This window comes from Gallus gallus, chromosome 5 (genome assembly GCF_016699485.2).
Source record: "Gallus gallus isolate bGalGal1 chromosome 5, bGalGal1.mat.broiler.GRCg7b, whole genome shotgun sequence".
NCBI classification, from domain to species: domain Eukaryota; kingdom Metazoa; phylum Chordata; class Aves; order Galliformes; family Phasianidae; genus Gallus; species Gallus gallus.
The window spans coordinates 41,454,869-41,479,025 of NC_052536.1; the positions used below are offsets into that span (position 1 = coordinate 41,454,869).

At 34.7% G+C, this 24,157-nt stretch overlaps 1 long non-coding RNA gene across 1 annotated transcript; it reads right to left on the reverse strand.

Annotated features, from left to right (window-relative positions):
* Window positions 1–1,313: 1,313 nt before the first annotated feature.
* Window positions 1,314–22,981, reverse strand: LOC112532541. Its single transcript, XR_003075454.2, has 3 exons — window positions 17,867–22,981; window positions 14,992–15,135; window positions 1,314–8,245 (listed from the first exon to the last, which is right to left on the reverse strand). It is a non-coding gene; the product is annotated as an uncharacterized LOC112532541 (long non-coding RNA).
* Window positions 22,982–24,157: the final 1,176 nt, after the last annotated feature.

Here is a 24,157-nt window from a genome sequence, read left to right on the forward strand (position 1 = left end):
TTTGCCACTTATGAGTAAAGTTGTGATCTCAAACTCATATTTAGAAAACTGCTGTCACAATTAGGATCTTTCCTATGCTTGATGTAGATAAATTTCCTAATGATGCTGGTAGCTGCAAACTGCAGCAAGGCACAGGCATAAACATAATTCTACCTCTAGCTAAGGGACCAACCTCTATTTCACTTCTTGCTTAGGTTCCTAGGCTGCACAGGCTATAGTATTGTATGGAAACGTGAAGATGCCACAAAAAGGAATGGGAACAGTGTGTATTTCATTTTGTTTCTCCATGCGCCTGCTTTTCCTGGGTTTAAATGGAACCTCCCTATATAAAGTAACTTGAAATCTTAAGTATAAATCTACATTTATGACAGGTCAGTTTTATTAGCGTAGATGACAAGTGTGTGGGAAGAATATCATCTCAAAGAGCAGCGGGGATGAAATATGTCATAATTTTGAGTCAAGAAAACTGATACAATTAGTGTTCAGTCTGCACCCTAGAGTAGGAAGCTGTTAGATATTTGGCTCAGAAAGATGACTGAACAGCAGCAGGTAAGGGGTGGACTACTGGAAAACTTATTTAATCATACTATGTATTAGGCATTTACAGTTTGATGCATGATGGGAGGGGAAGGAGACCATCCTGGACTCTTTAACCCTCTTGTCCCCTTTTCAGGGAGAAGGGGAAAAAAAATGACCCAATCAAGATAAACAAACTTCACTACAAATGATATTAAAAGGAGTTATAGGTAATAAACAAATGGAAGGGTGAGTTCTGACTATGTTGTGCTCACTACAGTACTGGAAACAAGGAAAGAGCCAGTTCATCCTGTCACTTGGAATTGGAGATCACATAGGGAGTGCTGAAGACTCCTGGGAATTGTAGTCTGTCCCTTCTCAATGTATCTTCCTCTTGGGGAGGTGAAACTCACGTAGGAATAGCTGAGACTGCAAGAACTGCAGACCTTAGGATGTGCAGTTCCATAGTGCACTATGCTTCAGCATTCAACAGCCTGCTGCATGATGTCATGGTATGGAATATTTGTAGAACCAGGACAGCAGATAAAATGACTTGAAGGGGAAAAAAAAAAAAAAAAAAAAGCCCCTGCCTGTGGGATATCTGGAGAAAAAGGAATTGTGATGTTATGTTATTCTAATTTAGTAGTAGACTATTTTAATGGAATCTAGAACCTAGGCCTAGTAATTAGATAAAATGGGTACCTGGAGGAAGAAAGATAACTTTGTTTAGAGAAAAAAACCTCTAAAGCATAAACCTCTACATGTTGCATGGCTTTTTTTTTTTTTTTTTTTTTTTTTTTTCCTAGCTCTCAGTTTTGGATATCCAGAGTGAAAATCTCTGTGTGATCATTCCAGTAAACACCTTCAGCACAAGCATCTCACTGTTTCCTGTTGCCACCCCAGGAATAGAGGGGCTACAGAGATGTGCAGATTGCTTTTTATGATAAAAATATCAGTTGGGCCCAAGACATTTCTTTTTGGTTATGTGAATGTAATGATCTTAACTCAAGGTCATATTGCCTTAAAAAACTTTGCAAGCGTAGCTCAACTGCTGGAATACATCAAATCTTCAGTTAGGGAGGAAGACAGATAATATTTTAACCACGTTCCAGACAACTGCACTATCACGTCAAGTTCCTTTTCCACTTCTGGAAATCACTTCAATGGTCCACTTTACATTTATACTTTTATACTAGAGCACCTGCTAACAAGAATTTATAGCTAGTACAGCCATATAATATTATATTTTCCCTCTCTACAGTGACAATCAGTCGCAATTTAGAGCTAAGCATTTTATTTTTTGAATTGCTACCACTAATAGTGAATGTTGAGCTCACATGAAATATATTTGTAAAGCAGGTGGCAAAGCAAAATGTGGCAGAACAGATGTAATTATAGAAAATGTTTTGTTTTAGTATGAGTTATGTTTACTTTGACACCCTTAAGTGTTTCCCAGCCCAGAGGCTACTAGCACATTTTACACAAACTTAGTGGTATTCAAAATACCATAACACTCCTCTTTCTTTAAAATAAGAAAATTAATGATTACCACTTTATGTATGAACTAACAAAGGTTACAAATAAGTCTATTTACTAATGTTTTGTATCATTTACTTTTTTCATTTTTTTAGTAGGAGTTATACAGTGAGTGGTGTGGAAAGAGCTATTGTAAAATATTAATATACGAGGGTTGCTCTGAAAGTAATGCCTTATATTTATTTCTGTAGAAACTGCAACAAAGAACACAATAACACTATTTGTTAAAGCAAATTCTCGGGTACAAGATAATATTTTTCAACATAGTCACCACCATTAGCTGATCTATATGGATGGGCTGATCAAGGCACTTCTTTTTGTGATGTAATGGCTGTGTGTGGCTGTCCAGTACGTAGCTTGTCTCTTACATTACTATCATCACTGCTGAAACACACCACCCACTGTGCTCACATCCACTCTTTTTTATAAGCTTTCAGCAAGAATCAATGAATATAAGTGGGTGAGATATCTTCCTGAGTGTGCATGCCTGTGTCTGATATCAATTTGTCAGACTGCCCCTCTGCTGCCATCTGTTGTACAGCAACAACATGTTGGGATATTGGCAGGAATGTTCAAGATTTTGACATACCACTGACATCTGCCTCTAACACTGCAGGCCTATGTAATAAAATAGGAGGCATTACTTTTGGAACAACCCTTGTGTGCACGTATATATACATAAAAACCCATACTTTAACCTATATATATTTTCTTAATAACTATCAAAGTCTACATTTGAGAATGTTCATTTGGAAGGAAATATGACTTCTGTTAAGGCAGTAAGAGTTTTTTTATGTTTTTATATAATTTCTTACAAGGAATAAGAATTTTAGAATTCACAGTTAATGCAACATACAGAAATGGCTTCCTGTTTTTACTTTTCTGCTCATTTTGTTTTATCATTAAGCCTTTGTGCAAGAGCATGTTTTACCAGTTGTACATCAAGTATTATATAAATTATAAAGCTTTAAACAGCTTGGTTTGTAACAGCTTTCTGCAATCTTCCCTCCAAATCAACACTGTGAAAATAGACTTCATAATGTTATTGGTCACTGCTGGGTTTGTTAACATATTATTTAAAAAGTGTAGGATTTAGGTTTGTGTTGTGTTTTTAATGAAGTAAAGGGAAAGTTACTAATGCCAGGATAATCAAGAGAATTGTCATGTAAAATTAGACACTTAAACACATACTGTTCTGTATCATCAGGTTCTACACATTTAATAAAATTAATTTAGCACTGTAAAGTTCAAACCTCTCTTACTGGGAACAAACAAATACATAAACAGAGAAAACTATAGAGTATTTCAGTTAGATTGCGGCTGTGTTCTTCAAATCAGAGATTCTGCCCAATCTGACAGAGTTTACTTGCCAATCTTAGGAAACACATCTCTTTCACACATACACAGGAAAATAGGTGTTTCCCTGGTCCACTTACTCAAATAACATCCTTAGTTCATTCTACTCTAGTCATTCTCTGGTAATCCTTTTCAGATGATAATGAAAATTGACATCTGAAAGGTTTAATTTTATGTCTACAACATCTACTTAAACCTAATTTTAGTCTCTTCTAATTTTTGCCCAAGTCCTTTAGAATTTCATTGTACACCTATTTTCCCTTCTCCCCGTGTCTATTTGATTTTGTTTCTAGTGAACTACTTGAAATGAGCTGATATTTTGAATTGTTCACCTGGATTTCCTTCCCACTTCACCTTTGTTAGCCTTCCAGTCAACTCAGTTTGATTGTCATATCACATAGGGGTACACATAAGAAATGAGCCAAGTTTCTTAATAAACTGAAGAGGAAAAAAAAAATCCCTGCTTTAAAGATAGGAATGTGTAATGTTGGTCGCTGTTTCTCTTCACGGAAATTGCTAACTGACTTATAATTTAAAATGATTCAGTGTTTACATTACGTAAAGGGAAGAAGGAACAAGAATAAAAATAAGTACATAGAAAATAAATTATAAAAGCACTCCAGTAAGTATACACACAATTCAGGATTGTTACCACTGAATTTGTGGTTCTTGATGGTGATTAAAAGACAGGGAAAATATTATATGAACACTATAATGCACATCCTTCCATATCATACATCTCCATCCTAAAATGGCATTATCAGCATCCAGTGTAGTATGACAACATTATTTTCTTTGTGTCATTCTACCTTGACATCTACTTTAATTACAAGCAGAACGGAAGATGTATTACTTTGTAAAGCACACTGGTGCACTTTTGTGTTTATTTAACAATAAAAGCACAATTGTATGCATACAGTGTTTAGATGTAGATAAAGACAGAATTGAAAATTGCTGTGAAACTCAATCAGCAGAGTTCTTATTTTATTAAGTTTGGTATCAACTATAAAATCAGATTTGGGTCACTGTTTAGCCTATTAGAAAGTACGGAAAGTGCATTGGGACTCCCTCTGCATTTCATGGCCATTTAATGGGTTATAGATAAGAATTATTGATTTGTACATAGCACATAGTTGCTGCTGGATGTTGCTTGAAAAGAGTGCTCTGATTCAGCACATCCAGAAAACTGAGGAGAGCATCTGGAATTTTCCATATTTTGATACCAGAAATTTTTCAACAGAACAGTCTCATTTTGCTTCATTACAACTTGGTCCTCATTCCATTCAGCCCCCACATCACCTACTCCCCCCAAAAAGAATGTTAGTTTAAAAAAAAGAAAAAGAAAACAAAACAGCTTTTTAGCAGATGTAGTTATGTAGTTCACTAGGATGTGAAGTACTGAAAATAGTTGCCAGCAGACTCATTCCACATTCTACATGGATGCTTTTGGCACACTCTATAACACAGATGGTGTTTGCTTAACAGCACAGCCAGAGCACTCTACCTGAATCTTTACAGAGGGTTCAGAGGAAGCCATGTGGTTAAATAAGACTATAAATATCTACCTCTTCTGTTTAAATTTCTTTCAAATTTGTTCTAATTTTAAATGAATGGATTGTCAGAGTTAGGCTAAACCAAATTCTGGTTTTCAAATGAAAGTAAGCTGGACAGGGAAACAATCATAAAAGTCCAGTCCCATTTGACTGCAAGTTGGGTTGTTATGTTGCAGTTGTTATTTAATTTTGGAGATAGGAAAAAAAAAGTTTTGTTGTGTCTACAGAATAAAGCGATTGTGACAATAAAAACATGAAATCTCATGAATTTAAATAATTTTTGTCATGGGCCTTGAAAAGTTTTTTATATATATAAATTTTTAATAAGTAGCATCTCTATTCATTTTCTTGATGTTGTTTTTGTTATGGTGGGATTAATTTCAGCTTTGTGAAAGCACCCATCTGAGTTTGCAACATCACTGTATTTTTCAGTAGTTACTGTTAGCTTAAGATTCCAAAAACGTGCCTCCATGTGTGACTAGAACAACTCTCCTGTGGACACTTCATTTTAAAATAACTTTATTCCAGATTAGTAATTCTTCTCATCATTACTCCTTTATAATGAAATTGCTATGGCAATCAACTTTTTTACTGTGCAGACAAGTTTTATGTTTGACTAGGAACCAAAGCGCTGGTTTCTAAGGATAATAATCAGCAGCATCTTGGAACCTAAAATATACATTGAACTTAATTATTCAGAAAATCTTTCCATAGGTCGCTGAGTGCTGGTGAAAAAATATTGCCCTGCCTTCCTCATCCTTAATACCTGATTATCATTCATATATAAATAATTTTTTTGTATATGTATCATAAATAAAAACATACATATAAAACATTTGTAAAATTCTCCTGATCTTAAAACTTCCAAAATTCATTCCATGTTTTTCTTTATTTTTTTCAAGAAGAACAACAACAAAAAAATTTTGTGTTTACAGAGTCAGAATACATATAATTATGTACAATGAACTCTAATTTAAGCCTTAAATTCAATTAAGGAAATTTCAGCTTTACAGGAATTTTAGTTCTGTTTGTTGTTATTTTTCAGTTTTGTTCCTGAAATGTTAAAGATGAAAGTTCTTTTGTATGGTATTTCAGCAAATCTTCATTTCCAATATACATTTTGAAAGGAATGTTTGCATTGAAATTTGACACAGTATTCAGGACAAAAATAAATTGAGTCAAAGGTTTCTAAATTCTATAAAACAAAGGATTTCCTCTTGTCCCTTGAGAAATATTAACCAAGAGAGATTCAGTAATAATTAACAGTAAAATAAATCAATATCTGAATGAAGTCATCAGAACAAGACAATCTGAAGATTTGAGCATAATGAGAATAACATTCTCATATCAGTGCATTAACAGAGAGTTTGGTATATTTGTCAGACTCTAGCTAATGAGAAAGGAAAATGAAGAAGTTGTAAACCTTTCTATCGTGAGCAAGTGGTCTATCTAAAAGGTGCTTGGATAGCAAAAAACTCCACGGTGAAAGCCAAATATTTCTTCTAGGAAAATATCAATACTTATCAAATGGAGAATACATCACAAAAAAAAAAAAAATATTTTCGAACTTGTAATTGAATTTTAGGGTAAAAAATTGATTAAGCGCCAATAAAAATAGCTGGTATTTTTTGCTTTAACCAAAAGCAGCAGATCCAGACCAAGTATACTTGAGAAGAACCATACTTATCTTTGAAGTTTTGTACCTTTTATTTGTTTTGAGTGGAGTTTGTTTTAAATTGCACAACAGCAGATATTTATCATGAGCAATCTACCAGTGTCTCTTGATATCAGTATTTTGGAGATATACTTCAAAGGAATTGTAAAACTGAATAAATTAGAAAAAAACATTCCATCATTCATACATTACTCAGATTGGTTAGCATTCACTTGTTTACTATTTTCCGTTTGTGCAATATGCGTACATTTTCCTCATATGATCTATTTTATTTTAGAAATGCATTACTTCTACTTGAAACTCTGAACTTTAAAGTTACTGCATCATTCATCACAATGGATAAGTTCTATTTCCACTGACAAACTAAAAGCAAAGAAACTTTGGCATATGGTCTTAAGAGAGTAAAATGAAAAGATGAGAGGTCTGCAACAGTCACTCATTTTTGAATCTAGTGAGCTGATTCTTTTCCTTGCTGTTCTGGCATCTTCTGCTAAAGAAAGTACTGATGAGAATATATCTGATAAGGTCCAGTAGAGGGAAACTTAAAAAATCCCATGAAAATATATTGTCAGTGAAAAAAATGAAATATGTCATATTTGATTCAAGATGGTAGAGTGGTACAAAATATTGATGATCTTGTTCATTTTACATTTGTGAAGGCTTCAAGTGTTATTCCACTGAGACTGAAATCAAGTGACATTTCAAGACTAAGGAACATACAAACACAATTTCAGAAAAGACATTTCCCTCTACAATAATCAGTGTTAAAAACACAATGATTATGCTTGCAACCACACTTCACATTATTCTAGACCTGCATGTCTATTTGTGTTTCTCTCTGCTGCAGTTAAAATGAAATGTTACCTGATACTGAATTATGGTTAGTTAAGTCTAGTGGAATCTTCTGGCAGCTATGTGTTTTCCAGAAAGAAGAAAAAAATTACTCCTGTATGCTATGGAACAAGAAAGTAAGACAGATGCCATGATTTTCATGAACATGTAATAGAATTCTTATCCTCAGTCTCTTTGGCAGCAGGTGTTGATTCATAATCTGCATCTTTTTCAAATGCTTTTTTTGTCTTTCAGAGAGTATCACAGAAGCAAGGAAACCATTCTGTCTTATAAATGAATGGAAATAATTTTCTTAAATACCACCAATTAATAGCACTTTTAAAATAGGTTATATGTATAGAAATTTTTGAATAGAGTTATATATAAATCCAATTACTATCTAAATTTCAGGAGGTTTCTGGTTTCCAGATTCAAGTTTCCTCTAGACACACCCTCGTTTCATAGATAATGATATTACATTATTTCACACTCTTCAGTATTCCTTTCAATTATCTTCCCCCCATTTTCAGATTAATCATAATCAAGCACTGCTGGATGACTGCTGTCAAGTGTCCTGACAAGTTCCTAGTCTCCTAGGTTAGGAAACCAATGTCTTGAAGCATGCCACAAATACCAGTTGATCATATCCTCTGGATTATCCTGGTTCTAGTTCTGGTATTCCCAGTTTATATCTACTTCTCTAGAATGTTTAGCATCAGATCTGCTTCTTCATGGTTGTGCAGGACAGTATGAAGTTTGAGGTAGTTTTCCCACATGCCTGCAAAATTTTTGTAATATCAGAACAATTCAGATAATGTTGAATATGACAAATCTGCATCAGTTCACGATTATTCTGTTAAAATTTTGAAATGTTGCAATACATATCCAATACAAACAAAAAGTAACCTAAAAAATATTGAAGGTCAAATGCAAAAAAAAAAATTAAGCATCTTTATGGAGGTATTTGACCCTTAAAAGTCTTACATCTTCCACTTCAAAAACCACCATAATTTGGCCTGAAATTTTAATATTGGATCTGCTTTCCGTACTCATCATAAGGTTCATCTAATCTTTGAATGAAAGCCACGTTCAGACTGGAATGAATTTAAGGAGAATTTGTGATTCCATGTCAAAATCAGGTCAGACTCAAATATTTTGTCTAGATGTTGGGTTTTAATTTTTGAATTTGAATGATTGCAATAATTCAAAGGGGGAGTTGGACAAACAGAGGAAGACATCCTTGTGAAATATGTGTAAGAAAGCTGTCTCATTGACATCTCCCTCTTTCAGCTTAAATCAAGAAAGAGTGCAATCTTTAAAAATTTATCCAAGCTTTCCCACTAATGATGGGTATCTCAAACAATTCAATCTGGTTTATTGCATGTGAAATGTATTTATTCATTACAGCTGTGCTTTTGTTAATTGTGTCAAGAATAATTTAACCCTGCAGGTTCAGATGTATTTTGGTTAATGCTCTGAGGTGATAAACTGGGAACATATAATTAGAGAACAGACATCCCTTGTCCATGAAGATAAAACAGTATAAAAGCTTATTGCGAACTAAACCTTACATGAGTTTGTAGTCAAGAAGTTGGTCTCAGTGCTGTGTGTTAGTCATTAGTTTTCTTGTAGATATGAAACCAAAGTCTGTGTTTTGCCAGCAGAAAGTAGATGATGCATTAATGCTCATTTCTTCTTTAAGTATACTGAATTCAGAGCTCCCAGCTCTTTGTGTTTCATGTTCACATAGACTCCTTGACTTCACCCTCCTTGGGTAGGATGTTTCGAGCCAAATGCAGCAGCTGGTTAATCCAAGTTTTAAATGAAGCTCACTGCAAATATTTGCAGCAATAAACTCATCAGGTTTGATCAATGAGAGCTTTTTTCTGCATAATTTTAAGTATTCTTGACAAGTGCTATGAGTATTTCTGGCTCCGGGTATTGTTTCACTTAGGAATTTGGAAGGTGTGGGGTAGGCTCAGATGAGTAAAGTGGGGAGTGATTAAAGTTTTACATGGATAAAAGAATTAAATGTTTTCTAAAAGAAGGAAAGGGAGATGAAAATGTCATGCCTGAATTACTTCTTAAGGGTATCTCTGGGAAATGTACTTAATTTAATACTTCAGAAAATTCTCCATCTTCTGAGAGGAATACAAACACACCCAAAAACAGTTCTTAGATTTTATGCATAAGATATTTCCTCCTTGCCTCCAAGTCATTCAGTCATGTTATTTACTTTGTAAACTCTGGAAGACAATAACAAACACTTTTCTTGATTATGGTTTGGTGAAGTTTTCAGGGGCCATAATTGGTTTGCAGCTGTCAAGGCTTTTCTTACTACTGCAGGGAACAGCTGATTATTCTCTTTGGTGTCTGAGTAGTACATCACTTTAAACATGTACATAATGCTGTGGAGCTTTGTTCAATTTATCTTTTTGATTATTTTTGCTTGAATTTACTTTTCTCCTTAACTAGCCATATAATCATTTATAGTAAAAGTTCATAAACATGTTGATACATTACATCGTTAAAGAAGAAATTTTTCAAATTTTTCAAATTGTGTTCTACAAGTATCTTTTTTCATTGAAAAAACCCAGTTGCCTAGACAGGTATCACAAATGTCCATCAGTATTTGCCTATACAAAGGTAACTGAATCAAATGTCTAGATCAGAGATCTACAGTACAAATGTCAAGTTATGTTGATCTCTACTGAAGTGTGTAGCAAGAACAGCTTAAAAAGTGAGGAGGTGAATTTTGTTGCAGTTAAAAGTTCTTGCATATTTCACTGATCTTAAGTAACAGAAAGCATTTTGGTTCAGTCTGGTTTAAAAGCATAGGTCAGTAACTGTTTTACCTAACAAACAGACATTATTTATTCAGACATTATTTATTTTAAAATATATTCTAAATTTTCAATATGTGAGCAGAATGCTTTATTGTTAATTTCTATTAAGTTTTCATAATTTGTTTAGGAAATACATTTGTTCCTCTTGTGTTGTTTTTTTTTCCTCTGCTTTTAGTTTCAGTAACACAATTTAATGGGGAGAATCTTCATTATGTGACAGGTATCAGAATCTCACCAGGATAAAAATAAAAGACCCTCCTTGATGGTTGAGATAATAATAGTGCCTTGTTTACATTTTTGTTCTGTGTGGCAATGCTTCTGACTAAACCCTGAGAAAGGTTCAAACAGTTAAACTACACCTAGAATTATTATAATGTGAAGCATGCAGATCTGCTGACATACTTGATTCTGCATTGCTAAACACAAACTTTATTTTTTCATTAAAGAATATTTTAGGAACTCTGGAGTAATAATAGTCTATACCTCTAATTATTTATATATCTAATATATATAATCTATACATCTAAATATTGAAATATCTAATTGATAATTTATGGTTAGGTGTTGTAGTAGGCGTCTTGCGGGGGTACGGGATGTACGGGACAGGCCTCTCCCTAAGCATAGACAGACAGTGCTATTGTGCTGACCTTGATGCAGAGAAAACAGAAGAAGAAAGATGAGAAAGAATGAGGAAACAGCCAAATAAGGCACAATGTTATCTAGTGCGAACCAATCAGGGTGGGACATGACAGCACGGTTGTTTAGGTAAAAATATATATAAGCTGTATTTAGTAGTGAATAAAGGCCATTTTGCTGCTCATCATATTGGTGTATGTCTGCAGTCATTTGGCCATGATCAGGTAACTGGTCAGTGTGCAAAGAGGGCTAACACAGGACACCAACATCATTGTTACAGAAAGCAACAGGTGAGGTCAGGAGGTGTTTATTCATAAAGATGCTAATCCATTTCACTTTAATACTAAAAATTCATACGTAGAGCATGCTTACCTAAAATATTTGAGTTTAAAAAATACTTTGGAAAATTGAGTTATAAATTTGAAGTTAAAACATCACATTTGCTTGGAGTGTTTTTTCCTCATTCTTATGGAATATTCAGCTCAGTTTTACTTGATATCTCACCTTAATTTCAGACTTTTAAAAGCAAAGGAATGCATCACAGCCTAAATCTACATTAAAACTCTGTATTTTTGAATTCTTTCAAATGCCTGATACTACACTATTCACTTTTCACACTGTATCTAATTCAGAATAAAAACCTGGGAGTGGATCATAAAGGAGTATCTGTACTGTTGGAAGTAGCTACATTTCTAATATATTTTATTTCCAAGGATAACAATGATGGAAAGGTATTGTCTTAAAAACATGTTCCGCTATGACAATGGTGGCTTATTTTGTACTCAAGGACATATAAATCACTGATGGAGAATATTTTCTTGTTTATTTTACTTATTACTTTTCTTGATTACTATGCGCACTCAATAATTCTTATTTCCCAGGTTTCATAAAAGGAAATCTCCAAAAGTTACAGTTTTTAAGCATGTTTTGATTCAGTCACCAGAAGGACTACACTCATTAAGGGTAAATATCTGAGATTAGGTGCCTACAGGTGTACAGGTGATTGAGGTCACAGACCTATCACTATGGTTAACAGAGCTAGCTGTCACTATCAGTGGTGTTGCCTAACAGATTTATTCTGCTGACCATACCATAAATATCTGTTACAAGATAAACTGTGTGGCTGCCTAAGCTGCTTTGGCTTTATTCTTTAGATAGAAATGTAGTGCAGATTTTACTTTACACATTGATACCTATGTGTCTTAAGGTGGAGTTAAATCACATACTAGGGATAAATAATATTATCAACTTATTTCCTTCCCAGACAGGGAAAGTTCTTTATACATTTTGGAATAGATTCAAGGATCAGCAGAATTAGGAAAGGAAAATTTCTGTTTGCATATAAATGGAAATGACTTGTATGTTTGATTTTCAGATGACTGATGACATTTTTCTCTTCATATAAAAACTACTAAAGGAGCACAGTAATAATTTCCTGGATTTATCAAAAAAGGCAACCTGCAGCCTGAAGTCTCAAAGAAGGAGAGACGTGATACATGCTGACATTTTCTATTAAGTGTATAAGAAGACCTCTTAGAAGTGTAATTGTGATGAAATAAAACATAATTCCACTGCAAACACAAGCATAATAGTTGTCTCCTGTTCCACCAGAAGATGGTTTTAAAAGAGGGATTTTTCATTCCAGGCTAATACTGCTATGAAGTATATCAAGTCTTCAGTGGCTAATCTTGTCCAATGCAACCTCCCAAGTCCAGCTGATGCTCCACAGAGTTTTTTTAGTCATGGAAAAGCTTTTCAGACATTTGAATGTGTGAGAACAAAAGAGCTTGCCGTTTTTCAGTTTATTTTATTTATATTTTATGTGTGTCTGACTGCTTATGTGGATGTCTGTTGGTTATTTAGCAGTTATTTTACAACTCCTGGGAAGAAATAATTAGACCTTTGCAGAGAAAAAACAGAATTAGGCAGTCACATGTAACAACCTAATCTGGGTGGGAAAAGCATCAATCAGTATTTACTGTTAGGTTCTCAAAGGGTATTAATATTTTCTGTAGTCTTACTAAAATAATTACTTGCCATGAAATGAACTATTGCTGTCAGCCAAAAGGCAACGATTATGCATGGACATTTTAATAAATAATATTTAAAAGTTCATCATTGAGCATGTTATAATAAAAAAATATTTATATTCAGAACATGGAAGAACCAATTCAGAAAACAGAGGAGTGAAAAAATGCCAATATATGAGCTTGTCAATCAAAATAAATGTCAGTGTTTCATCTGATGAAACATGTCCCTGTTATTGCAATAACTATTTTTCCTTTTATTATACAAATATAATTATTTTGAAATAAAATTACTTACAAATATTTTCAGCTAAAGTGTATTTCACATGTAATCAGTTTTAAACTCTTCAAAGGTTTCCAGAGATGTGGAAATCACCGATAGATCACAAAGAGAAACAGAGGATTAACTTCACTTCAACAGCTGAAGTAAAGCTTGGTCAAACACGTCTTACCTCCCTACTGAAATCATAGCCTTATTTTCTATCTCAGAAGAGCATCTTCTTGTTACTTAGATAAAAAAAAAAAAAAAAAGGCTTTAAAAATGTATTGAAATGGAAGGTAAAAGAAAAAGGCATCTGTATTTTTTTTACGGAAGTGGGATACATGAAAGCTAAATCGGGTTCTGCTTTAAGAAAACAAGATTGCTGAGTTTCCTGCACACAATAGGAACGCCCTAAAGAGTTGTCTAGTTTGTTCAGTAATTGCAGATTGTGCATGATGCATTCATGAGCAACTACATGTAATTGCCAGCATTAGTGACTACAGAAAATTTATGCTTTGAATGTTCCAGATTTTGAATGTTACATGGTAAACAATATAGCAGCATACATCATGTCATGATTTTAGATCAGTGCCTTCATATCTGATTTCATTTTTGCCTTTGATGCTTAACTGAGCTTTTCCCACTGTACTGACGCTCCTACAGAAAAGAATGCAATTTAATTAAATTGATTAAACCTTTTTTTTTTTTTTTTTCTGATGAATACCTTTAAAATGTATATCACTTTAACTAAAAGTCATCCAAATTTCAAAATATTCCTTATGTTGATTTTTGTTTTGTTTTTCTTGGAATAGAATATTGCTAAATGAAATGTCTGAATATTCATTTATACTTCAGCTGAGTCTTCCTTGGATAGAAGTTAGACAATTAGAAGTAAAATCTGCCTTCAGTTTTTACAGTGCAATTGCAGTCTGTCAACGGTACTTGGAGAAATGATGCACTTCACGGTTCAGATGGTAGAACCCATTCATATGGGTTTCAGCTCCTTGCCAGTTCTTCAGTGTCTTAGATGAACTTGAACATTTATTTTTACTCTTTGCACTGCAACTACATTAATTTGTTTAGATAGTATAGAAATGAGATCATCGAAAATACATAGCAACTTGGGTTACTATGGCTGTAAAATGATGTACTTACTTTTTCCTTTACTTTAGTATGTTGTTTGAGTTAATCCTGAAAGCAGGTTAAGTACCTCTCATTTGTGTTAATGTATGAATAACCTAGTTTTGAAATACTTGTAAAAGCTAATGTAGTTTTATGATTATAAAATGAAAAAGAATAATTAATAACAGCAAAAATTTTACTACTATAAGGCTGCAAAATGTGGAGACTTAAATATTAATAAATAGATATTTAAATAGCCCAAATAGCCATTATCCTTTTATGCCTTCTACATTTAATTATAAATAAAAATTGTATGATTCATTTGTATAATATTCACTTAATTTGATAATCTAGAACAGCTGGGTAAGGTCGCTTGGGCTCATCCTTCAGTGCCATGTAAGCACAGTAATAAAGATCTTATCTTGCCTTTCTATCACCAGAAATGTATGGAACAACTTCTTTTTGTATTTACCTTTATTTCATTTTCCTGTTAATTTATGAATAAATACCTAAAAACAATTTGAGAGTAACAAACAAACAAACAAAAAAGCCAGCCAAACAAAAAGAATTAAGGGAAAAAAAAGAGTAATCTGGTATTTCCATCTCTTTAGAATTCCATCACTTACAGTACCTTCATACAATTATAGCACCTAATCTGTTTTGGACTTTGCTGTCGTGGTACTCAAATTCAAGATACTCCATTCATTAAGGATTAACCATGGTGAAGTATGGTATTGACATTCTTCATTATTTGTTGCAAACATTTCTTCATCACCTGTGAAGAAAAGGAAGATACAAAGACATGAAATGTGGTAAAAACCTCTTCCAAGAAGGTGAAAAACTGTGTTGTCACTTTTAATAGTCTTACTTGAAGGAAACATGGCAAACTGAAGGCCTGAAGAGTTGCTCTTAGGTATTTGATAGACAAAAAGAAAAAGGAGTGTGTAGCTGCAGAAGCAGTGTGAGCAAAAGCATAATAGTTATAGATACATTATAAGATAATACATTAACTGTAAGTAATTATTTAATAAGCCAAACAATGCTTCATGGCTTCATCTTTTTATAGATCCTACATGATCTAAGAATGGTACATTCCTAATTTCATCAATATTTCTGTGGCTAGTTATTCTAGCTTTGTTAAAAATCCTGTTTAGTAACAGTGGGCAGGAAAACTATAAGAACTTTATAGATAGATAGATAATCTGAGAAATTGTGGTGAGATTGGATATCTCACGAAGGCAACACATGCAGAAATTGAACAGTTTCACCCCTACTATGCTGTGTCCAAAACAAGTTTAAATTTTATGTTTCATCATAGAAAAAGTAATACTTTCAGTGAGTCCTAATTTCATACATGTATGTGCATATATACAAATATTCACACTTCCTAAATGTTAAAAAGAAAGAATATGTAAAGTCCTTCCCAGGTCTTGCCTGAACAGTTGGTAACAACTTTTTGCTAGACTGGGCTTACCGATATAGTCTCCTAGCTTTTCACTTCACTCTTGTGAGGCCCCATATGGAGTACTCCATGCAGGCCTGGAGCCCGCAGTACAAGAAAAGTGCTGAGCTCTTGGAACAAGTCCAGAGGAGGATCACTAAGATGATCAGAGGGCTGGAGCACCTCTCCTACGAAGAAAAGTTGAGGGAACTGGGCTTGTTTAGCTTGGAGAAGAGAAGGCTCTGGGGAGACCTCATTGTGGCCTTCCAATATTTGAAGGGAACATATAAACCGGAGGGGGAATGACTGCTTATGAGGGTGGATAGTGATAGGACAAGGGGGAGATTTAGGTTAGATATTAGGAGGAAGTTCTTCACACAGAGGGTGGTGACACACAGAAACAGGTTGCCCAAGGAGGTTGTGGGTGCCCCGTCCCTGGAGGCATTCAAGGCCAGGCTGGATGTGACTCTGGGCAGCCTGGTCTAGCGGTTGGTGACCCTGCACATAGCAGGGGGGTTGAAACTAGATGATCATTGTGGTTCTTTTCAACCCAAGCTATGGGTTCTATGATTCTATGATTCTATCTTTCTACCTCTTCTCTAACTGCACTGAATATGCTGCATGTTAACTTTCTGCAATTTGGAGACATGCACTTCCATGCTGACAGTCTGTATTTAAGGACTCATAACCAACTTTTCAATGATGGGGTTTAGAAAATCACTTTGCAGGCTTTGACGTGCAGTGCTGTTTTCCCAGACTGCATTATTCTCCTGTATTACGGTTTATTTATCCCCAAACATCTGTCTTTCTGTTATAAGTTATATTCATTCTTTGCTACTATGAAGCATATTAGATCTTTTTGTTTCTTTCGTTTGCTTTTTAATCAGGAGGCTGAATGGTGCAGATCAGACCTTAGATCTGGATTATGTCTTATACATATAGTGCAATTGCAGAGCAAGTACAAGCTGTGCTGCCAGAGTGAAATGAAGTCGCAAGTCATATTCTAATAACCCAAGATAAAGAATTAAATCTTGTTGGTTCTGGGTAATATTTTCCTGTATATCTGTAGCACTCATAACCCAATACTAATATACTGATTGAGATGGTAAGAATTAATTAAAAACAACAACAACAACAAACATTCTGACAGCAATGATTATAACTGGCAGAATTCAGTTGTCCGCTACATCACAATCACAGAGTCATAATCTATAAGTGTTTTTCTACACAAAGGTAGACTAGGCAGCAGTATCATCAGCTGCCCACATTGCTCTGTGAGTTGCTAAACTGAATGATTTAACTCCCATTTGTCACAGTAGTAATCGCCTAACTTCACGTTAAAAACTAAGTAAGTCCATCTGTAGTGGAATGTAGTTTCTACCCAATTTACTTCAGCTTTTTTGTGATTTCCCCTGCCCTTTCACTTGGCTACAGTAGCTTTGACTAAAAGTGGTATGCAAATATTATGCATTATGTTTACAAAGAGCTGGAAAATTACTGCCTCCTTCCACACTACTGGTGTGTACTGTAAATTAAGTCATTCTTAGTGCTATTTTTTGCTAATATTATTTGTTCATTTCATGACAGACAAAAGTCTGCTGGATTAAGGTTTTACAAAATAAAACCAACATTTTTCCCACAAAGAGATAGAGAGAAGAGACAATTCTGATTTAATACAAGTATTATTCTGAAGGAGGATAAAAGCTACATCACAGAAGATTGAGAAGGAATAAGGGGGAGTGAAGGGCACCAGAGAGAGCTGACATTTTGCCTTGCATTAGGTACAATAGCGTGTCTAGCTCTAGCAGTGTCACTCACCCTCCAAGTGGCTTTAAATAAATAACTTAGCAAATCTAATCAGGCTCTGGTTCCTGATTTATCATTTACATATGTCATAACTACTTTGCATGATACTAGGAAAGATGCTACCAGGATAATCTCATGGGATGTGATGAGATTAGAAAGCAGTTTTTTACAAGCAAAAGGTTGAAGGAACAGTTGAAAAGAAAGAGAAAAGAATGAGATGGCCCTCTTGAAACAGTAATTAACTGTTATATTTTCTTACCTGTTTGTGAAAATGAAGCCTGATGCTTTTCCAGCATGCAAAAAGGAGTCATCTCTGCAAATGTCTTAGGCTGAGGATCAAAGAGAATGCTGATCAAGATGATGCAAATAGTGTGACTACATCTGATAACCTTTCTGAGAAGTCAGTCCGTGCTTCAGAATCCTTAACAAAGTCTAAGTACCATGTCACTCATGGGGATGTAAAAGAGCATGTGACATGTTCATGAATTAATTGAGATGATATGAAGTATCCTACCTTATGAGTATGTCCTTTGCTTCAGTTCTGAGAAAAGAATGTTTTTCAGATCTGTCATACACAACCTCTTTAAAACACATTATGGAGAAAACAAAGGAAGTATTATAGCTATATGGATTTCCCTGCAAATTCAAAATGAACTCAGTTTCAGAAGATAGGCTCTGACACTACAGAGTCAAGTTTTCCCCTTAAGATTTAATTATTTTTCTTTTAATTTCCCAAAGTCAACAAAAAAAAAAGTCTGTATGATGTATGCACGTTTAGAAAACCATACACAAAAAAATGAGGAAAGGAACAAGAAATCCACCACCGTAGGCAATGGAAGAGGAGTGGAGCCACATCTTAGCATCCTAACAAAACACTACTACTGGGCTGGGGTATTGCAACTTCGGGACGATACGCCAAGACAGGGTGATGAAAAGTCATCAAGCCATTATGTTATGCATTTTGTCTGTGCAATCTTGACACACTAGTACACATGTATTTATAATGCTTTGGAGAATTAGTGCTCTTTGAACTCTGCCACTCCTTAGTGGAAAGAAACTTGAAGGAGTTATACATTGGAAGAAGAAGACAACATGCAGAAGAGTATGAATGCTCTGATTCTTGAGCATGAAATATAATTACCTAAAGGTCAGATCTTGGGCCAGATTTTTCTCAGCAGCATACAGTTACGATGAGAGACAGTTTTCTGATGTCCTTCACCGTATTATAAAAAGTTGTACTGAAGGTAAGAGGTATCAGAGATGCAGCTGATGGATCTTTAGCAAAGATTAAAAACCCTACCCTGAAGAAGGAAAGTACTGTAATGACCAGCATACTAAAGCTATTGTTTTCAGAATTAACTGAACATACATTTTCCACCATGAACTTTGATGTACAGTTAGTTTAAACTGGGTTTAAGAAGAAATATAGGAATTAATATTTATCCTCTTTTTTACTTATAAAACTGAATTATTAAAATATAAGTATGTAATTTCACACCTGACGGTATATACAAACATATACAGAGATTTATTTCTGTCTTTATATTTAATTAATGCAGATGTATTTTGGGGGATTACTGAATGTAAGAGATCCTTACAATTATTCTGATAATACAGAGCCATGTCCCATTGCCTGAAAACATTCCCTTCTAATAATTAACTGAATAGATCAAGCCTACCATGACATATTCAAGGGCTTTCCTAAAGTGTCCCTATCTCAGATCTGTCTTCTCTATACTGGAGGGAACACACTAGCCTCTCAGTTCTGGTACAGTTACTCAGGCACCTTCTTTTCTGGACATTTTTATGAACTGTGGTTAAACTACTAGTATCATTGAATCAACAGATGAATATGGTCTAGCTGGTCCTTTTTTGGGGGGGACTTACACTTGTGCTGTAATAGAGATGTAAAAGTTTTCTCCAAGATTGTTTGGGTAGCTTCTCAGTTCTACATTACTCAGTATAGACAATAGTTCGCAAAAACTAACTGGAATGGAACTTTAAACATTGAGAGACATTGGACCATTTTTTTGTAGGTTAAATCTCAGGTGAACCTGGGAAAGGTGCTCCCCTGTTCTGTAATAGTAATCAATATTCTAAATCATTTATCAAGCCTTAACACTTAAATTCACTGATACCCTGTTTATTTTTTTATACTCCCTTATAAGTAGATCAGAATAATTACGATTGTGACTTTATGGTATTTATGCTGTTTTTAGAGTCTTATTAAAAGTAAACAGTACAGGAAAAGGGAATTATCATTAACAAACATCAGCAAAAAAAAAAAAAAGAAGAAGAAAAACCATTAAAAATTAAAAAATATCTCTAACATTCTTCTTGCCTTTTTGTCAGCTAAATGTGTTTATACTAACTGACTTTGTAAGAATCCCTCCTCCCATTAAGAATTCAAGTTATTTATCTGTCAATAAATTTTACAAACTCTTCAAGAAATTTTAGATGTTATCTCCAAAATATTAGTTACTTTTATTTTTTTCTTCAAAATTTTTACACTATTAAAGCTTACTTACAAAGCTTTGAGACATTAAATAAGGGAGGAAAAGGAATCTTAATCCCCTATTGGAGATATGATTGGCATTATAAACAGTGATCTCATATTCCCCACTACTACCTCCTCCCTTATCTAAAAATGTTACAGAAAATTTCAGAAAGTGAAATTTTGTTTTCAGTAAGTGTCTGGAAGGGTTTTTGTAACTGGCAATATGATGTGTTTGTTGTTTTTTTTTTTTTATCTCACTTTAATGGTTTTATGATTTTTTTTTATCAGTACTCCACATCGTAACATCATGTAGTGCACTGGGAATTAGAATTAATGTTTCAGTTCCATGGGTCATGGATAGTTCTGGGCACCTGGTTCTTGCAAGAGAAAGAGACCTACATATCCCAGACGACTTTGCGTTGCTCTGTTTCCATTTTCCATTAAGAGGGAAAGATAAAAACTGTCCGCAGGTCACAAGACCCTGCTCCCTTTTCCATTTCTGCTCTTCCCAGCTAGACATCTTGCCTTCAACAATAGAGTAAGGCTTTCATTTTTTTTGGACACACTGTCTCTCTCATTTTATTTGAGTTACCATCTTCAATTCCATTTAAATTTTATCCCATTGTATTATATTGCCTTAACTTGCATTCTAGTATCTTTTTAGTAAGTTAGCTTTCCTCCTCAGATCATTGCTGCTGTTTATTTTTAGGCCCATCTCCATACCCTTTCCCCTTTTCCCCTTTTTCCTTTCCTGGTGGGTCCATGGTCCCCCCACCCCTTTAGTCACGGAACCAGGCTGAATTGGCCTGTGAACTGTTGACACTTGCTAGGAGTCAAAAGCTGCTTTTTTGTTACATTGAAATAAATCTGGGGTTACAAAGGAAAATTAAAAAATAAATGTGAATAACATCAAAGTAAATGAGAACAGGTATTCCTCTGAATATCTTACAGTTGCTATTTATCTGAAAAATAAAAAATATCCCAGACTGTGATCACTTGTGACTACCTAAAAATGCAATGAATGTTAAGATAAACATTCTTCTTTCCTGTTCATCAAAATAATTAACTACATGTGTAAATTTGGGCCCATTAACAGAATGTCAATATAAATGAAATACATACCTTATGGCATGTTCTGCTGATTCGGGGAAAATATTAGACAGGTGATTAAAATTTAAACCTTATTTTAAAAGCATAACATCTGTGGCAATAGTAATGATGTAATAATGTTTTCACCTGTAAGGTTTTACAGTAGGAAGAATTTTCTTTCCAATTTTATCAGTTCTGTCTCAAAATGTTTCCCAAGGACAAAACTTAATGCAGGATGGAGAGATTACCAGAAGTTTACTGATTTTGGTACCTTTCCCTGGAACAAATGCTTCACACTTTGGAAAATAAGTTGAAATGGATGACCCATCTCATTGTGTGAAATGTTCTGTATTTGCAATCTATAGCCAGTTCTAGGATTACTATGAACTATAAACTCGAAAGAGCTTTTGCCTTCATACCTTGTTTCTTATTTTCTGGTTAATGAATCAGGTACTCACAACATTTCCTTGATTTAATTCCCATTTCTGCATAGCATTCAGTGTCCAAGATACGAAAATAACAGGAAAGTTAATAATAAATAATTAAATAAAAAATAATAGAAAGAAATTAAAGGAAGCATAAGGAAGGAAGAAGTAGAAGTTTGAAGCTAGATTCTCATTTTCTCTTCAGTGCCTGTTAAATTAAGACTATCTCCTTAATTCAATTGAATTATAACACTTAACAGGATGTCAGACAGACAAAACTTTTTTGTGGAAAACTTATTCTGGTCAAAATTTTCAACTAGTGTTCTCTAATCTGGTTCTTTATAGTGTTTGGCAAAGTTGTGATAGCTGGGATACTTAAGGGGTGGCTTTTGTTAGAAGAGGCCCTGGTCTTCCTATGCTGGACATAGCTGAGAGATAAATAGTATCTTTATCTTTATCCCAGTCAGCTTGTCAGCAGACAAGCCACAGACCGCAGCTGGTGATGACTCTGTGAAAACATGTATATGAAAGGGTAGAAAAAAATATACAGCAGGCAGAAGAGACAGGAATGACATAAACAGAGAGAGACGCAAAGCTGTAGATACTAAGGTTAGGCATGGAGGAAGAGGAGATGCTCATGTTTGCAGAGCAGAGATTCCTTTGCAGCCTGTGGAGGAGGATGACCTCTGTAGCCTGTGGAGGACCATATCAGAACAGGCTACTAGCAACAACCATGAAGAGGAGGTCACACAAGAACAAGTTATCTGGCAGGAACTACAGCTTGTGGGGGACCAGCAGAGAAGGAGTCCATTACTGAAAGACTATACACCACTGGAAGGACCTGTATTGAAGGGGAAATGAGCCTCAGAAAAGGTGCAGCAGAGAGTGGGGTGTTTTTCGGTTTGTCCCTGTTCCTCACCACCTTACTCTTAACTTTTCCCCAAGTTGAGTCTGTTCTGCCCATTATTGTAATTGATAAGTGATCTCCCTGTCTTTATCTCAACCCATGATCTTTCCCATCTTATTTCCAGTCCCTGTGTCTCAGTGAAAAAGGACAGTGAGAGAGCTGGGTGGGTCTCAAACAGCCAACAGAGTTTAACCTGCCACAGTTTCCAAGTAGGCAAGATCAGTACTGAAAGGAAATTCTCCCAGTTTTAATTTGAACATAGTGCTAACAATTGATTTGTATGCAAATTGCGGGTCTTCAACCTCCAGCTGCTCCAGCTGGTTTTTGGAAAGACTGATAGCTGTATGGTTTTTGAAGAATTGCTTAGGTGGCTATGTCAAAAAAGGAAATCGGGTTTAGGTATTTTCAGAGGAAATGCCCAAGGGCATGCCTACACCTGACAGTATGTCATCATTCCCAACCTGGAGCAATGCAGCTGTGTAAACCAAGGAGCAAGACTAATTAACTGACATATTTGTACTGCTTCCCAGATCCAAATCATTATCTTTCAGTGGCTCATCACTTCACTGTGTAAAACAGGCTGGCTCACTCAGAGCAGGCTCAGTAATCTTCAGCAAAACCTTTCACTACGCTGTAGAGATATGTCTCATTGTCCCTGAGAAAAGCAGGGAGTAAGCCAGCATGTCTACCCGTACCACTGCCTTCTGAAGACCATCACTGTTCTGGCTTGCGTGACTCACTTTTCACACGGAGCAGAAGTAAGATCCTCAACTTGTTAACACCAGTTCACATTTTCAGTTTCACAAGAACTGGGAATCTACAGAGATTTTCTGTCCCTGTGTATCTAAGCCAGAAACCATACATGAGACTACCAGGGTTGCAATTTTCAGAAGACAAAATGAAGGCTAAAGTACATACTGATTTATATATATAGAGAGAGAGTAAACATTTAATGGATTTATTAATTATTGTTACATCCCTTCAAGATGAGAAACCATGCATTAACATATGCAGATGTTAAATCTTTCAAGAGGAATACTACATATCTTCCATAATTATAGAAAGTATAATAAAACTATAATAAAACTATAAATAACAGATAGGCTATTTGAAATCAAATAGTTAAGTACACAATAATAACATAATGAGTGGTAAAGAAAGGAAGAACTCATCTGGTTACAAAAAAAAAACCAAAAAGCCACTAAATATGTAATGATGATATACAGACTCTCAGAGACGATATAGCTTAAAGACAAATTAAATAATCTATTTTTAGTTGAAAACAGTTTTCAAGGATTTACACAGAAATATGAAATGTCATTTTAATTAGTATTCAAATGATTGCAAATAGTGAAGCATTTCACCTAAAAAGAGAAATGCACTCTGACCTTAATGCTCATATACTACCTTGCATCAGTCTTGACAGTAATCATGTATAGAACAAGGACATAAAAATGGATTCCTTTTTTTAAACTTTGATTTATTCCAGCATTGATCTAGGGTGTGCAGAGAAGCAATAGAAGCCATGAAGTATTTTAACCCTCACTGGGAGTGAATCTGTTTCTGTGCAAATATAGCTGGGGAAAGTTGGACATGCAGAACATTTCTTAAACAGAAAATTATCTTCATGAT